Source organism: Dasypus novemcinctus, chromosome 2, assembly GCF_030445035.2.
Source record: "Dasypus novemcinctus isolate mDasNov1 chromosome 2, mDasNov1.1.hap2, whole genome shotgun sequence".
NCBI lineage: Eukaryota > Metazoa > Chordata > Mammalia > Cingulata > Dasypodidae > Dasypus > Dasypus novemcinctus.
In genome coordinates, this window is record NC_080674.1 from 161,550,252 (window position 1) to 161,562,643 (window position 12,392).

Below are 12,392 nucleotides of genomic sequence, written 5' to 3' on the forward strand. Positions count from 1 at the left end.
AATCCATCATTATCACTTTTGTACAGACCAGTAACCTGGGGTTTAGAAATTACAAACTTGCCCTATATTACTCAGTTGGAAATATTCTATGTGAGTTTTCATACTCTTTAACCACTGTATAGTACTACTTAACTGAGGTCAGTGAAATTTGCCTCCTTATAATTTCTTTGTGGCCACATAGAACACTGTGCTTCATCTTTCCCATGAAAGAGGCCTTCAGTCACTTGAAGACTGCTTTTATCGGCCTTCTGAGTATTCTACAGATCAAACATTCCTAGTTTCTGACATTGCTTGCATGACAAGACTTGAAAATCTCCTTTGCTCTTCCAGTTACCAATTTCCTTCACAGAACTATTCTCCAAGTGTGGTGCCCAGGGCTGGGGATATGCAGTTTTCTTTGAATGATTTGGACAGTGCCGAGTGCAGTAGAACTTTATCTTCTTCATTTTGATCCCTGTACGCGTTCTAATTGGTCTTGAGATTGAAGCTTAATAGTATAAAATTTGGAGGTCAAAGATTTATATAGTCTTAGCAAAGCCATTTACAAGCCGCATGACCCTGGGCAAGTCACTGTATCTCCCCAAATCTTGGTTTTCTAATCCATAAAATATGGGGCCGTAACTTCTACTCTGTTACCTCAGAGAATAGTGAATCTCTCATTTGAGATAATGGATGGGAATGCTGTTTGCATACTGTGAAGCGCTCTGTCATTGTCAGTTATTTTTAGAAGACACATCATGCTGTTGACACATACTGAGTATTTGTACAGAGTGGAGCTGAATTCAGCCATAAAGAAAGCAAACAAAAGGGAAGGTAGTGGCATTCAGCCAACATAAGGAAATGTTTGTTGGGCTGCCTAGGTGAGAAAGGGGGGAGGACAGAGTAGCCCAGAAAAGGAGGACATACATAGATAGATTTGAATATCTGAGATTTTGGAGAAGTTGCCATGGTCCTCATTGTCAATGGGGACCAGGAAATAAAACTCAGATCTAGTGATCTAAGATACTGAATTGAGTTTTACCTTATAGTGAAACTGTAAGGCAGAGCCATTCCTTACGTCCCCTCCCCCATCCCACAAGGTTAATTATTATAAAAATTCTCTGTCATTGCTTTGCAACGGTCCATGGCCTAACTAATTTAAAAATGCAAATGAATGCTAAATTACCATTCGGTTTGAAGATTGTTTTCTGCCTATGTACCTAGAGATGGTAGGCATCATTTCTACAGCTGGAAATCAATCTTGGGTGCCCTAGGTGATTTGATAATGGCCAGTTGCATAGCTGCTGATGTCATGAGATGCCCATTGATGGAGGATTTCATCAGCCTCGTGGCCTATCAATCTTAGGTCTGTCTCTGCCTCTGCAGTGGAATACTGCAGCACCATGTTATTTCTCCTGAAAACTAAGGGGCTGTCCTTCTGCCATCTGTCAGCTCCATGATAGGCCAAGTGATGAGTTAGATTCTGGTGGTTGGTCAGCTCTGCCTTACCACAATCCCTCCTAGCTGTGAGCTTTGAGTCTGAAGGTCTGTTTGGAAATTATGATGCTGATAAGAATGGGGTCCTGACTGTCAGCTAATCCTTAGATAAGTGTGTCTGGATGCATACTCCTGGGACCTGGATTGCTTTAAAATGCAGATTCCAGGGTCCCATCTCAAACATACTGAATTGGAATTTCTAGAGATGGCCCCAGAAATGTATATTTTAGCAGGCTTCTCAAATGATTCATTTTTTTAAAATATATTTTTTATTTATTTTTAAAAGATACTTAGATTATATAAATTGTTACATAAAAAATTTTAAGGAATTCCCATATCCCTCTCCCCATACTACCCAACTTCTCCACATTAACAACATCTTTCATAAGTGTAGTACATTCATTGAAATTGATGACACATTATGGAACATTGTCACTAAGCATGGATTATTGCTTATTATTTACATTATAAACTATTATTTACATTGTAGTTTACACTCTCTCCCACTCAATTCTGTAGGTTATGGCCATATATATAATGACCCATATCTGTTGTTGCAATGTCATTCAGGACAATTCCATGTCCTGAAAATGCCCCCGTATTACACATTTTTGTCCCTCTCTCTGACTTCAGTACCTCCAGTGGCCACTGTCTCCACATCAATGATATAATTTCTTCCATTACTAGAATCACAGTAAGTCTACAGTAGAATACCAGTAAGTCTACTTTAGTCCATATTTTATTCCCCAAACCTGAGGATTCTGGGATGGTGATACCCACTCCACCTCTAATTAAGAGGGGCTTCGATTCCATATGGCTGATGGATGGGACTCTCTTCTTTGCCGTTGTAGATTCTCTTGGTTCCTTGGTATGGTGGTTGTCCATCCTTACCTCCTTGTTAGTTGCCCTAGGTGAGTCCAATGAACTAGAGAGTAGATGTTCAAATTCTGCTGAGGCTCAGGACCAGCTGGCATGTAGATAGCCCAAAGATTCAAGTCTCTTGAATTCAAGATTCAAGTCAACTCCAGCACCAACTATGATTCAAATAAAAGGGACAGAAGGGGCATGTGTAGAGAAGTCATATCTGAGTCCAACTCTCTCACACTCAGGAGCACAAACTCCAAAGTAGGCCCACTGGCAAGGAACCACCTCCAGAGCTATCTGCCATGACTGTAGGACCTGGCTGTCTCCAGAGCCCACAGGAGCCCCACTATTTGGGGTAATATCTACTTTGACAGTCTATGAGATCCTGCTGAGATAAACATAAGTGTTACCTCTGGAAAGACATCCCAACTCATTTTGAAGTCTCTTAGCCATATAAACTCATTTGTCTTTACCCTTTCCCCCTTTTATTCAAGGTCTTTTTCCAGTTGCGTTGCTCGTCAAATGATTCTTATGCATGTTAAAGTTTGAGAACTACTGGCTTACATTATCAATTTCTGGAATATTGGGACTTAAGGAAACCTTGGAGATCTTCTAGTCCATTGGTTTTCAACCTTGGCTGCCTATTAGAATTACTTGAGAGGCTTCTAAAACTCCCAGTGCTGGAGGCCCTTCCTTTATACAAATTTCATCAGAATCTCTGTGGTTGGGACCTAGCCATCAGTATGTTTTAAAGCTCTCCAGGTGATTCCAATGTACAGCCATGGTTGACAATTACTGCTGTAGTCCAGCCCATTACAGTTGAGGACACTGTGGCCCACAGTGGGACTGACTCAAAAGGTAATATTTGTCTAATAGGGGCAGTGGTCCAGACTAGATGAGAGCTCAGTATCCCTGACTCCTATTTGGTTCTCCTTCTACCATGCTAGATTTCTTCTTTTGTTGAACCAGTGGCAATCCCTGTTTTCTTGTGCTCTGTATTACACTCTAAGTTATAAAACACCTTATGGTTTAGTCTTCTTGTGAGCCAGTGAGTGTCCCTGTTCTGTCAAGGCTGACCTCTGATTCTAGCCATGAAGATATCCTTTATTGAAGCAATACCCTGAAGTCCAGCCTGGCTGTAGACTCACCCTCACTCCACTCCAAACACCACTACCCTCCTTGGAGCCTCTCTTCTAACTAGAGAAAACTTGCTGGGAAACAAGGCTTCTAGTTCTGGCATTAGCCTTGCACATGTGACTTTTGGGCAAGCAACTAAACCTTTTTGAACTCTCATTTCCTTCCCTTGTACAGAGTGCACTTGTGTTAGTCATGGTTCTCTAAGGAAATAGAATCAACCTGAGATATCTGTCAATAGTATGCAATTTTATAAGAGTCTCTTATGCAGCTGTGGGGATGCACAAGTCCAGGTTCCACAGGCAGGCTGCAACCAGGGGTTGCAATGAAAGTCCAGTGAAGGTTCTTGATGAGTTCTGGGAGATGTTGGCTGTCCAAAGATGAACTGGAAATTCTCACTCAATGCTGGAATCACTTCCCCTTTTAAGGCATTCAACCGATTGGATAAAGCATCATTCATTGATGATGGCAATCTCCCTGATTGATGTAATTGTAGCCAGCTATCTATGTTTTACCACTGCAATAAAGTCAGTGATGACTGAAGTCCATAAATGCCCTTGTATTATAGTTAGCACAGTGCTTGCTTGACTAAACAACTGGACACAATTACCTGGTCGAGTTGACACATTAGCCTAACCATCACAGTCTACCCCTTGTTAACTGGGCAACCATACACGTTACCTTAAACCATACTTAGTATCTAAGTAAGAACAATAACAAATCTGCATATATATATATTTTCACCTAACAATGTTCAACTCTCCTGTGTATAATCAGAAATGCATTAATTCCACACAGAATAGGGTAAAAGTTCTTGAGGTAATATTCACTCTTAAACTTGACATCCTTAAATATTATGACATGAAACTAATACAACTTGTTATATGATAAGGGGAAAGTTTGGGGATGAAGACAAAGAAATTTGTTTTGTGTACATATACAATTATCATCATAATGAAACAAGGAAGAAAGATTCTTGGCTATTGCAGTCCTCATTTCTATAACATGGCCAAAGTTCATATTTATCACTACCTTCTTCTACTACCCATTCCATGTTTCCATTACCTTCAGCAAGCACTTCAGCTGGCTGTGGTTCTTTGCATCTGTAACTTGACTTAGGGTTTTGTTCACTAGACCTAAAACTCTTCTGTTTATGCAGATCCAGAAGAAATTTAGTAGACTGTCCATCTATTTCACTGCTAGGTACCCCATGATGTATTAGCCAATGCCGTAACACTACATGACTCAGACTATTTTTGATTTCTAAGCACTTTTATTTAAATTATATACACATGCATTCAAATACTGACAATAGCACATTAATACTATTTTGCCATGCCAGCTGAGCATACAACTCTTAACACTATATGGAATACAAAATACCCTTTTCTCTGGGTTAACAAGCATTAAAAAAAAATTTAGGTGTATTTGAGATGAACTTTAAATCGGTAGAAAAACTGAGGTAGAGGCGTCAACAATCAGCTCTGTAGATATGTCTACAAAACTTAGTCTTAATTGCCCTGATAGGTCTGATCACAATTCCATGAGAAACTGCAACAGACTTAAGCCTCCCATTTGCAAAAAAACACATTTACTTCATTTTCTACTCAGTTTATACTTAGGTTGCTGGGATCTAGAATTCTCATTCAAGTTATCTGAGGTAGTTAAAAAAGCTATCTTCAATAGAAAATGTTGACTTAAAAACTTAAATCTTGCTAAATGCAAGTAATAAAAGCTAACATAAAAAGCTGTTTACAAACATCCTTACTATTTCTAGTCCTTTCTTTAAACTTCAAAAATGAATTTTAAAGCCAAAGGTAAAAGAATCTTGAATTTCCTTGTTTAGAAGTCTTTTTTTCCTCAAAGATTCCGTTTAGGCTTACTTTGTTCATGATCTTCAATTATAAATGTAGTCACTCATTTCCACATGCCATAAAGATGATTTCCCCAGTAATGGTATTTGAATAAGCTGGTCCAGAGTCTTGGGATGCAACCCACAGTTAGCAAGTTCCTTAAGAACAATCTCCGGTGGGTGGATATTAAATACAGCAGTTGGCTCAAGAGTATACAATCCTGAAGAAAATAATCCACTCTGCGAAGATATGAGTAGTGTTGTCACAGAATGTAGAGAATGAGGCATGACAGGCCCTGTAATCTCCAAACTAAATTGATCCTTGTGTCCAGAATGAACTTGTGTCTTCACATTTATACTTCGTGCCTTAAGCATTTGCATTGTGGCACCTCGAAAAGCTATAGGGGATAACAATGTTGGTGGAAGTCCTGCTTGTGGACCAGAGGTAGTAACTAAACTTTTACAGTTGATCAAGAAATTGAGCAAGGTAAAGGTGTTGATTCCTTTCACCAATACAACTGACTCAGGTCTGTGATCCATTTGTACTTCATGTTTCTCTTTCTGCAGCTTGATAGAGAGTATGTCCGGTTTTTAAATTTTATCTTGCACACCCATCTCTTCCAGCCAGGAAAAACTTTCTTCTTCATCTTCATCACTGATTGCTTGTTCCTTCCCATGTCCCAAGCTTGTTCCAGATGCTTTCTTCTTCTTATGGCCATTTTCTTTTATTAAAGGCAGAGAAAATTCAATACCTTCATTTTTCATAGCTTCTCTTAGACCTCTAGTTGTGGGAGATAGGATAGCTGTGATTACATCATTTCCTGCTAATCCTGCTGCACGGAAGAGGACAGTAAACTGATAGGTACAAACGTAGAAATAGAGGCAAAGTTTTGTCTTCAATAGATTATATAGAGAAGTAAAACTCACAGACCAGTCACTCATTAAAATGTGTTGTAGGGTTTCGTCATTTGACCAAGGGCTTGTCTTTCCAGCCATTTTTCTATCAGCTCCAATGCGGGGGAACAGAGGTAGCCATGGCAAGGCAGGATGGAGCCAATAGATAAGGCTCTGCTGGAAGGCACAACGGAGCTCAGTAGACAATTTAGGATCCTGTATTCTTTGAGGAAAAGTAACTTCCGTTGCCCTACAGTGCTGGACAAGACCTTGAGCCTCTTCCTGCGCTTTCAAATGATCTGCCCAGGTAAAGGGTTGAGAAGAGGTAAAAAGGAGTCGAGTTTTAATACTCCAGTCCACAGGTAACTCAGTACTTTCTGAGGATGAAATATCAGATTCGGACAATGATACATGTAGAGTCTTGGGTAACTCAGTAACGGTCGTTCTTTTAGGCAACTTCTCGTCCCACAACAAATCATTTTCTTGATTAGAATCTAGAAGCGGGCCGGCGCCTCCTGCTGGTCGCGGGGCGGCCCGTCGCGGGGGTCACTGCGGCCGCTGGCCGGTTGTCCAGGCGGCGAAGCGGTTCCTCCGGGACCCGGGCGGCCGCCTCCGCCCGCCGCCTCCGCCCGCCGCCTCCGCCCGCCGCCTCCGCCCGCCGCCTCCGCCCGCCGCCTCCGCCCGCCGCCTCCGCCCGCCGCCTCCGCCCGCCGCCTCCGCCCGCCGCCAGGAAGGGGCGCAGCGGCAGCCCGGCCGCTAGGGCGCCACTGCGGGCCGCGGAGTCGCGGGACGGGGAGGGGGCGGCTCCGAGGCTCCGTGGTCTTTTCTGGTGGAGTCTCAGCATCTCCCGCAGTTTTTTGAAGCTGGGCGAGTAGCCGGGCACCGAGACAGCCAGGACGCTCTCAGGGAGCGGCCAAACGCTGAGCCAGCGTTTCCCGTTCGCGCTGCCCTGCCCCCGCCCTTGAGTGCTTTTTTGAATCTGCCTTTCATTGTGGTAGCCATGTACTCCTGACTTTGGTGATTAACTGCCGATACTTGACTTTTACCAGACTGACATCCAATCCTCCCCATAATATTTAAAGATTCTAATTCCATCACAGCCCTCCCTACAGTAATATCTGGACTACAGAGAAGAACAACCACAGACCTCTTCAGGGAAGGTGGAGCTAGCCTTACAAATTTATTCCTCATAGTCCTTAAAAGGCATATCCTCTGGACATTCCTGGTGTGGGTGGGCAGCTCTCAAATGGTAAATACATTCTAGCATTCCATTCTCCCTAAGCCTTTGAATTCCCACTTCTACCGTAAACCAGGGCAAATTGGACATCTCAACCTCAGACATGCTAGGCCATCTTTTGGCCCATGTTTCAGTCAGCCACCCGAACAAACTATTAGAGCCTTCTTTAACCCCTCAAGCTATAGTGTTGAATCCAGAATTTCTGCTTAGTGGGCCCGTATCAATAAATTCAGCATGATCCAACTTTATATCCCTTCCACCATTATCACACACCCTTAGTATTCATTCCCACACATATTGCCCTGATTTCTGTCTATATAATTTGGAAACCTCATGCGATTCTTTCTGAGCATAAATTACTTCCTCATGGGTCATACTTTGTATTTCACCTTTGGGAGTTTGTAGTGATTTTAGTCTAGTAATAGGTCTTCAAGACAAAAGAGGCGGAGGGGGTGGGTAAGAAGGATTAGAAATGCCTTGCAAGCTACTGACCTCAGGGCATCCCCTTGTATTTTCTTCTGTGAGACAGGCAGGGGTTGAAAGGCAGTTTCCTCACGGCAGACTGAAGGCTGGGCAGAGCATGCCGGAGTGTGGCTGGTACATGCCTCAGGCTTGGGAGGAGGTCCAGGCTCCCTGGGGCAGGCTGGAGGCTGGATGATGCAAGGTTGACAAGGTATGGTCTGGACAAGGTAGGCCATGGCAGGCTTATCTGGTAAAGTCTTGGCAGAATTCAGGGGTTCCAATGTCTCCACCAATATTATCATCATCCCATATGTCTCCTTCTGAATTCTCTGGATTCCACTCTTTTCCAATTAATGCCTTCACTTTAATTGTAGCGTCCCTGTGGGGTTGAAATTTTAGTTTCCATTGAAACTATGCTACTCATACAATGAGAGTCTGAGTTTGGTTCTCAGATATTTTGAGCCTGTGGCAACAGGAGACAAGATTTTCTTCCAGAGCACACATAGAAACTTTCCCATGATTCATGCAGCATTTAAGTTTCAAATTTGAAGGCTTTAACCCATCTCTTTCTTTTGTAACAGTATCCAGAGTACCTAGGAGGAGCCAGCTGACATCATTATACCATTTGACTCTATAAAACTCTGTTAAGGTGTTGAAAACATTCTCATCCAGATCCTTGCTTCTTATAAGCAAGGAAGCAGGGGAATCCAGTGATGATATTTTGCTTATCTTGATTGTAAACTCACGCCATTGACTGTTAGCAGCCTCTTTGTTATCGGAAAGGGAGTCAATACCCTTGAGTCTAATCAGAGTAGAGAGCCAATTGCAAAACTCCCAGAATCACCTCAGACACCCCATATTTAAGACTCTGTTCCTTAAGAACCACCCCACTCCTGGTACCAAGCTGTATTAGTCAGCATTCTCTGAGGAAACAGAATGAACAAGAGATATCTGTCAATAGTATGCAATTTTATGAGAGTCTCTCATGAAGCCATGGCATGCACAAGTCCATGTTCCACAGGCAGGCCACACCAGGGGCTCAATGAAAGTTCAGTGAAGGTTCTTGAGGCATTCTGGGAGATGTTGGCTGTCCAAAGACAAGCTGGAAAATTCTCACTCAATGCTGGAATCACTTCCCCTTTTAAGGCATTCAACTGATTGGATACAGCATCACTCACTGCTGATTGATGTAATTGTCATCAGCTATCTATGATTTACCACTACAGTAAAGTCAATGGTGACTAAAGTCCATAAATGCCCTTGTATTACTGTTAGGCCAGTGCTTGCTTGACCAAACTACTAGGCACAATTACCTGGCTGTGTTGACACATTAGCCTAACCGTCAGAGCACATAACCAAACCAATGTGCTTTGCTGAGAAAGGGATTATTTTTCAATAACATAGCCTAGTGCTAGGCATGGTGCAAACATCCAGTAAATAATTGTCAAATTAAATAATTAATTCAGCAATGCAAGTATAAGCATCACATTTCCCCCAATTTATCTTCTCCCAAAATGATTTACATATTAACTTTTATTTTAAAAGATTTGGTTGTAATAAATATTTCTACATAATGCATCTAATTTCCAACCCTAGTGAATGGCTTCATGATACCTAACATTTATCTTCCATAACAAAATTTAAGGGAAAAAATTATTTCAAGTACACTTTAGAAATAATATAATGGGATCTTTTTAGACAGGTAACAAAATAATAATATATATATTCATTATTAATCCTTTTCATACTCTATGAAAGGAATGGGAAAGAAACTTAAAAGATGAAAAATATGCCAAACAAGTGAAAACACCTGTCTTATGATTCATCTACATATGAGTTGGGGTTCTAGATTTTTTAGTTTAATAAATAATAATATTTTGCCTTTTATTGAAAAAAATCATTCAATGTTATAAGATCTACACCTTGAATTATGCTTATATCATTCCTTACCTATTACTCATTTACCAAAAATGCTTATTTGATAACTTTTAAACCATATGGGCTTCCAGGCCAGGGTTAAAGGCCTGTGGCTATGATTAGGATTCGGTCTAGACATTCAAAAATAAATACTTACTAATATGAGCTGAATGCTATGCTGGGTGCTGGGGATTCATGTTTCAGCTGAAATTGACATGGTGTCTACCCTTTTAAAGCATATAATCTGGCAGGAGAGAGAGGCAGTCCTCAAACTAGCATACAAATGTTGAAAGGTTATAGATGAAGATGAGGGTTATGAAGGATAGAGGCATGGCTCTGTAAGAGTAATTTTAAAAAAGAAATCTGCCCTAGGCCAGAGAATCAGGATGGCATCCCAAAGGAAATGCTTGTGTTGATACAGGAAGGATGAGTAGGAGCTTTTTATGTGAAGGGAGCAGGGACATGTTTCAGGCAGAAGGCACAACATTTGCAAATGCCCTGGAAGAGGAATGAGGTTGGAAACTTTGAGGAACTGAAAGATGGGCTTTCAACTGGGCAGGGTCTTAGGATCAGATTTGCATGAGGGTGGTGAAGAGTCTAGAATTAGGTGTTCAGTATTTAATAACCTGACTTGGAGGGCCAGTTAAGGCTGAGAGTTGGGTTAAGTATAAGATCTGGATTAGGATTTAATTAGTGCTGGGTTAAGTGTCAGACTCTGGCCAATAGCAAAAGTATGTTTGAGGCCATTTGCACGTATTTATTGATTGTCTACAATGTGCCAGGTAGGATAGAGGTGGGCAGGAAGAATGGAGGAAAAATGAGTTTACAAGGGTGGTTAAACATGCCACCTGTGGACAGAAAACTGTGGGATTGTATCCAGGCTATATAATGTCAGAGTTTGTTTACATCATTTAAATTTTATAAATTTCAGTTTTCTCAATCATCAAATAGGGTTCAGTAGCAGACTTTTCAGAGTGTAGTCATGAGGACCAAAAGAACTGGTGTGTAAAAACTTTAGTATAGTGCCAGATACATCATAGATACCTAATTAATAGCAGTTATATGAAAGTGGCTCAGTTGGCATCTTCCTTTTCCCTTTAGACAGCAACTTGCTGCTGGTTGGAGTGGTGGCAGTGAGCCAGTCACCATGTTTCAATAGAATTTTCTTTGAAATTTGGCATAGCAATGAAATTACCAAACTACTGTGCTTATCTTTCCAAATAAAAGACATATTTTAAGTACATTATACCAATGCAGTTGAAAATCAGAAGCAAATGAGGGGTGTGTGCTATAACTTCTGCACTATTCTGAAATTCCATTCTCCTGACCTCCAATTAGGTATGGGGAAAGGATCACGTAGGGAACAAGGTATGCTTACAATATCTCTGTCTTCTGAACTGTTAAGATATGCTGAATTCTTTGAGTGATAGCTGCTCACCATTTCGGAGGCTCAGAGCCTCCAGGTTCTCTCCAGGGATACAAATATAGCAACTTGGATTGCAATTAAAATTCTGCTATTCCCATGATAGAATCCTTTTAATCCTTCATCAGAGTTACTGCTTGGGTAATCAAACCCTGGAGCTTCAGGCTGCAGGTGGTTTTGATTAACCCACACTTTATTGCAAAATCTCCCTGAGACAAGTGCATGTGCTGAAGTCTACACATCATCTCCTCCTTTGACTGTGCATGGGGAATTGCAGTACTGGCATGTGGTGAAGGAGGCTGGCCCAAAAGTGCAAACCTGTGAACCTTCATGGGAAATCTGGGACTGGTTCACAACCTGACTTGGCTTCTTATCTTTTCCCCTTATATTAGGGGATGGTACCTGACAGTCATGATGAAGGAGGTGGAGGTGGGCTACCACCCCTTGCAACCCCAACAGCCCTCACTCAAACCTTGCTCAATTAAAATCATCTATGTGAACAATTGAAGATATTTGCTCAATTTTAAACATGTGAAAGAAAGTATCTTTTTAATTTTAAAAAATATTAGTCATGTACCATCTGGGTTAAACGGGTTAAGACAAGTGCCCAGCACATTGCCACCCTAAGATTCTTCTGCAGAGAGGAATCCCCACTGACACCTGTTCATCCTCTTTTGCCCATTCAACAGCAGTCTGTGACTAATTCCTAAGCATGGGGATGAAATTCTGCCTGGAGATACTGATTGTTCTCACATCCAGCAGGCAGAAAAATGCAAATCTGTCACAGAAGGTAACAGTGCTTTGTCTGCAGAAAGGGGATAACATAGTTTTGCTTGAAGAATATTGGCAATGGCATATTATATGAAGACTATTGACAGTTGTGATGGTAAAGTTCATGTGTCAACTTGGCCATGTTATGGTGTCAGGTTGTTTGGTCAAGCAAGTACTGGCCTGATGATTCCTGTGAGGATATTTCATGAATTTAATCATCAATAAGTTGATTGCATCTATGGCTGATTACACATACAACCAAATGAGGAGATAGCCTTCAACAATTAGAGAGGTTTCATCCAATCAGTTGAAGGCTGTAAAAGGAGAAGTGATGATTTCAGCAGTCAGAAGGAAGAATATCC

General features: G+C 41.4%; 1 pseudogene; it reads right to left on the reverse strand.

Annotated features, from left to right (window-relative positions):
* Window positions 1-5,362: 5,362 nt before the first annotated feature.
* On the reverse strand, window positions 5,363-7,064 carry LOC101442408 (protein downstream neighbor of Son pseudogene; annotated as a pseudogene).
* Window positions 7,065-12,392: the final 5,328 nt, after the last annotated feature.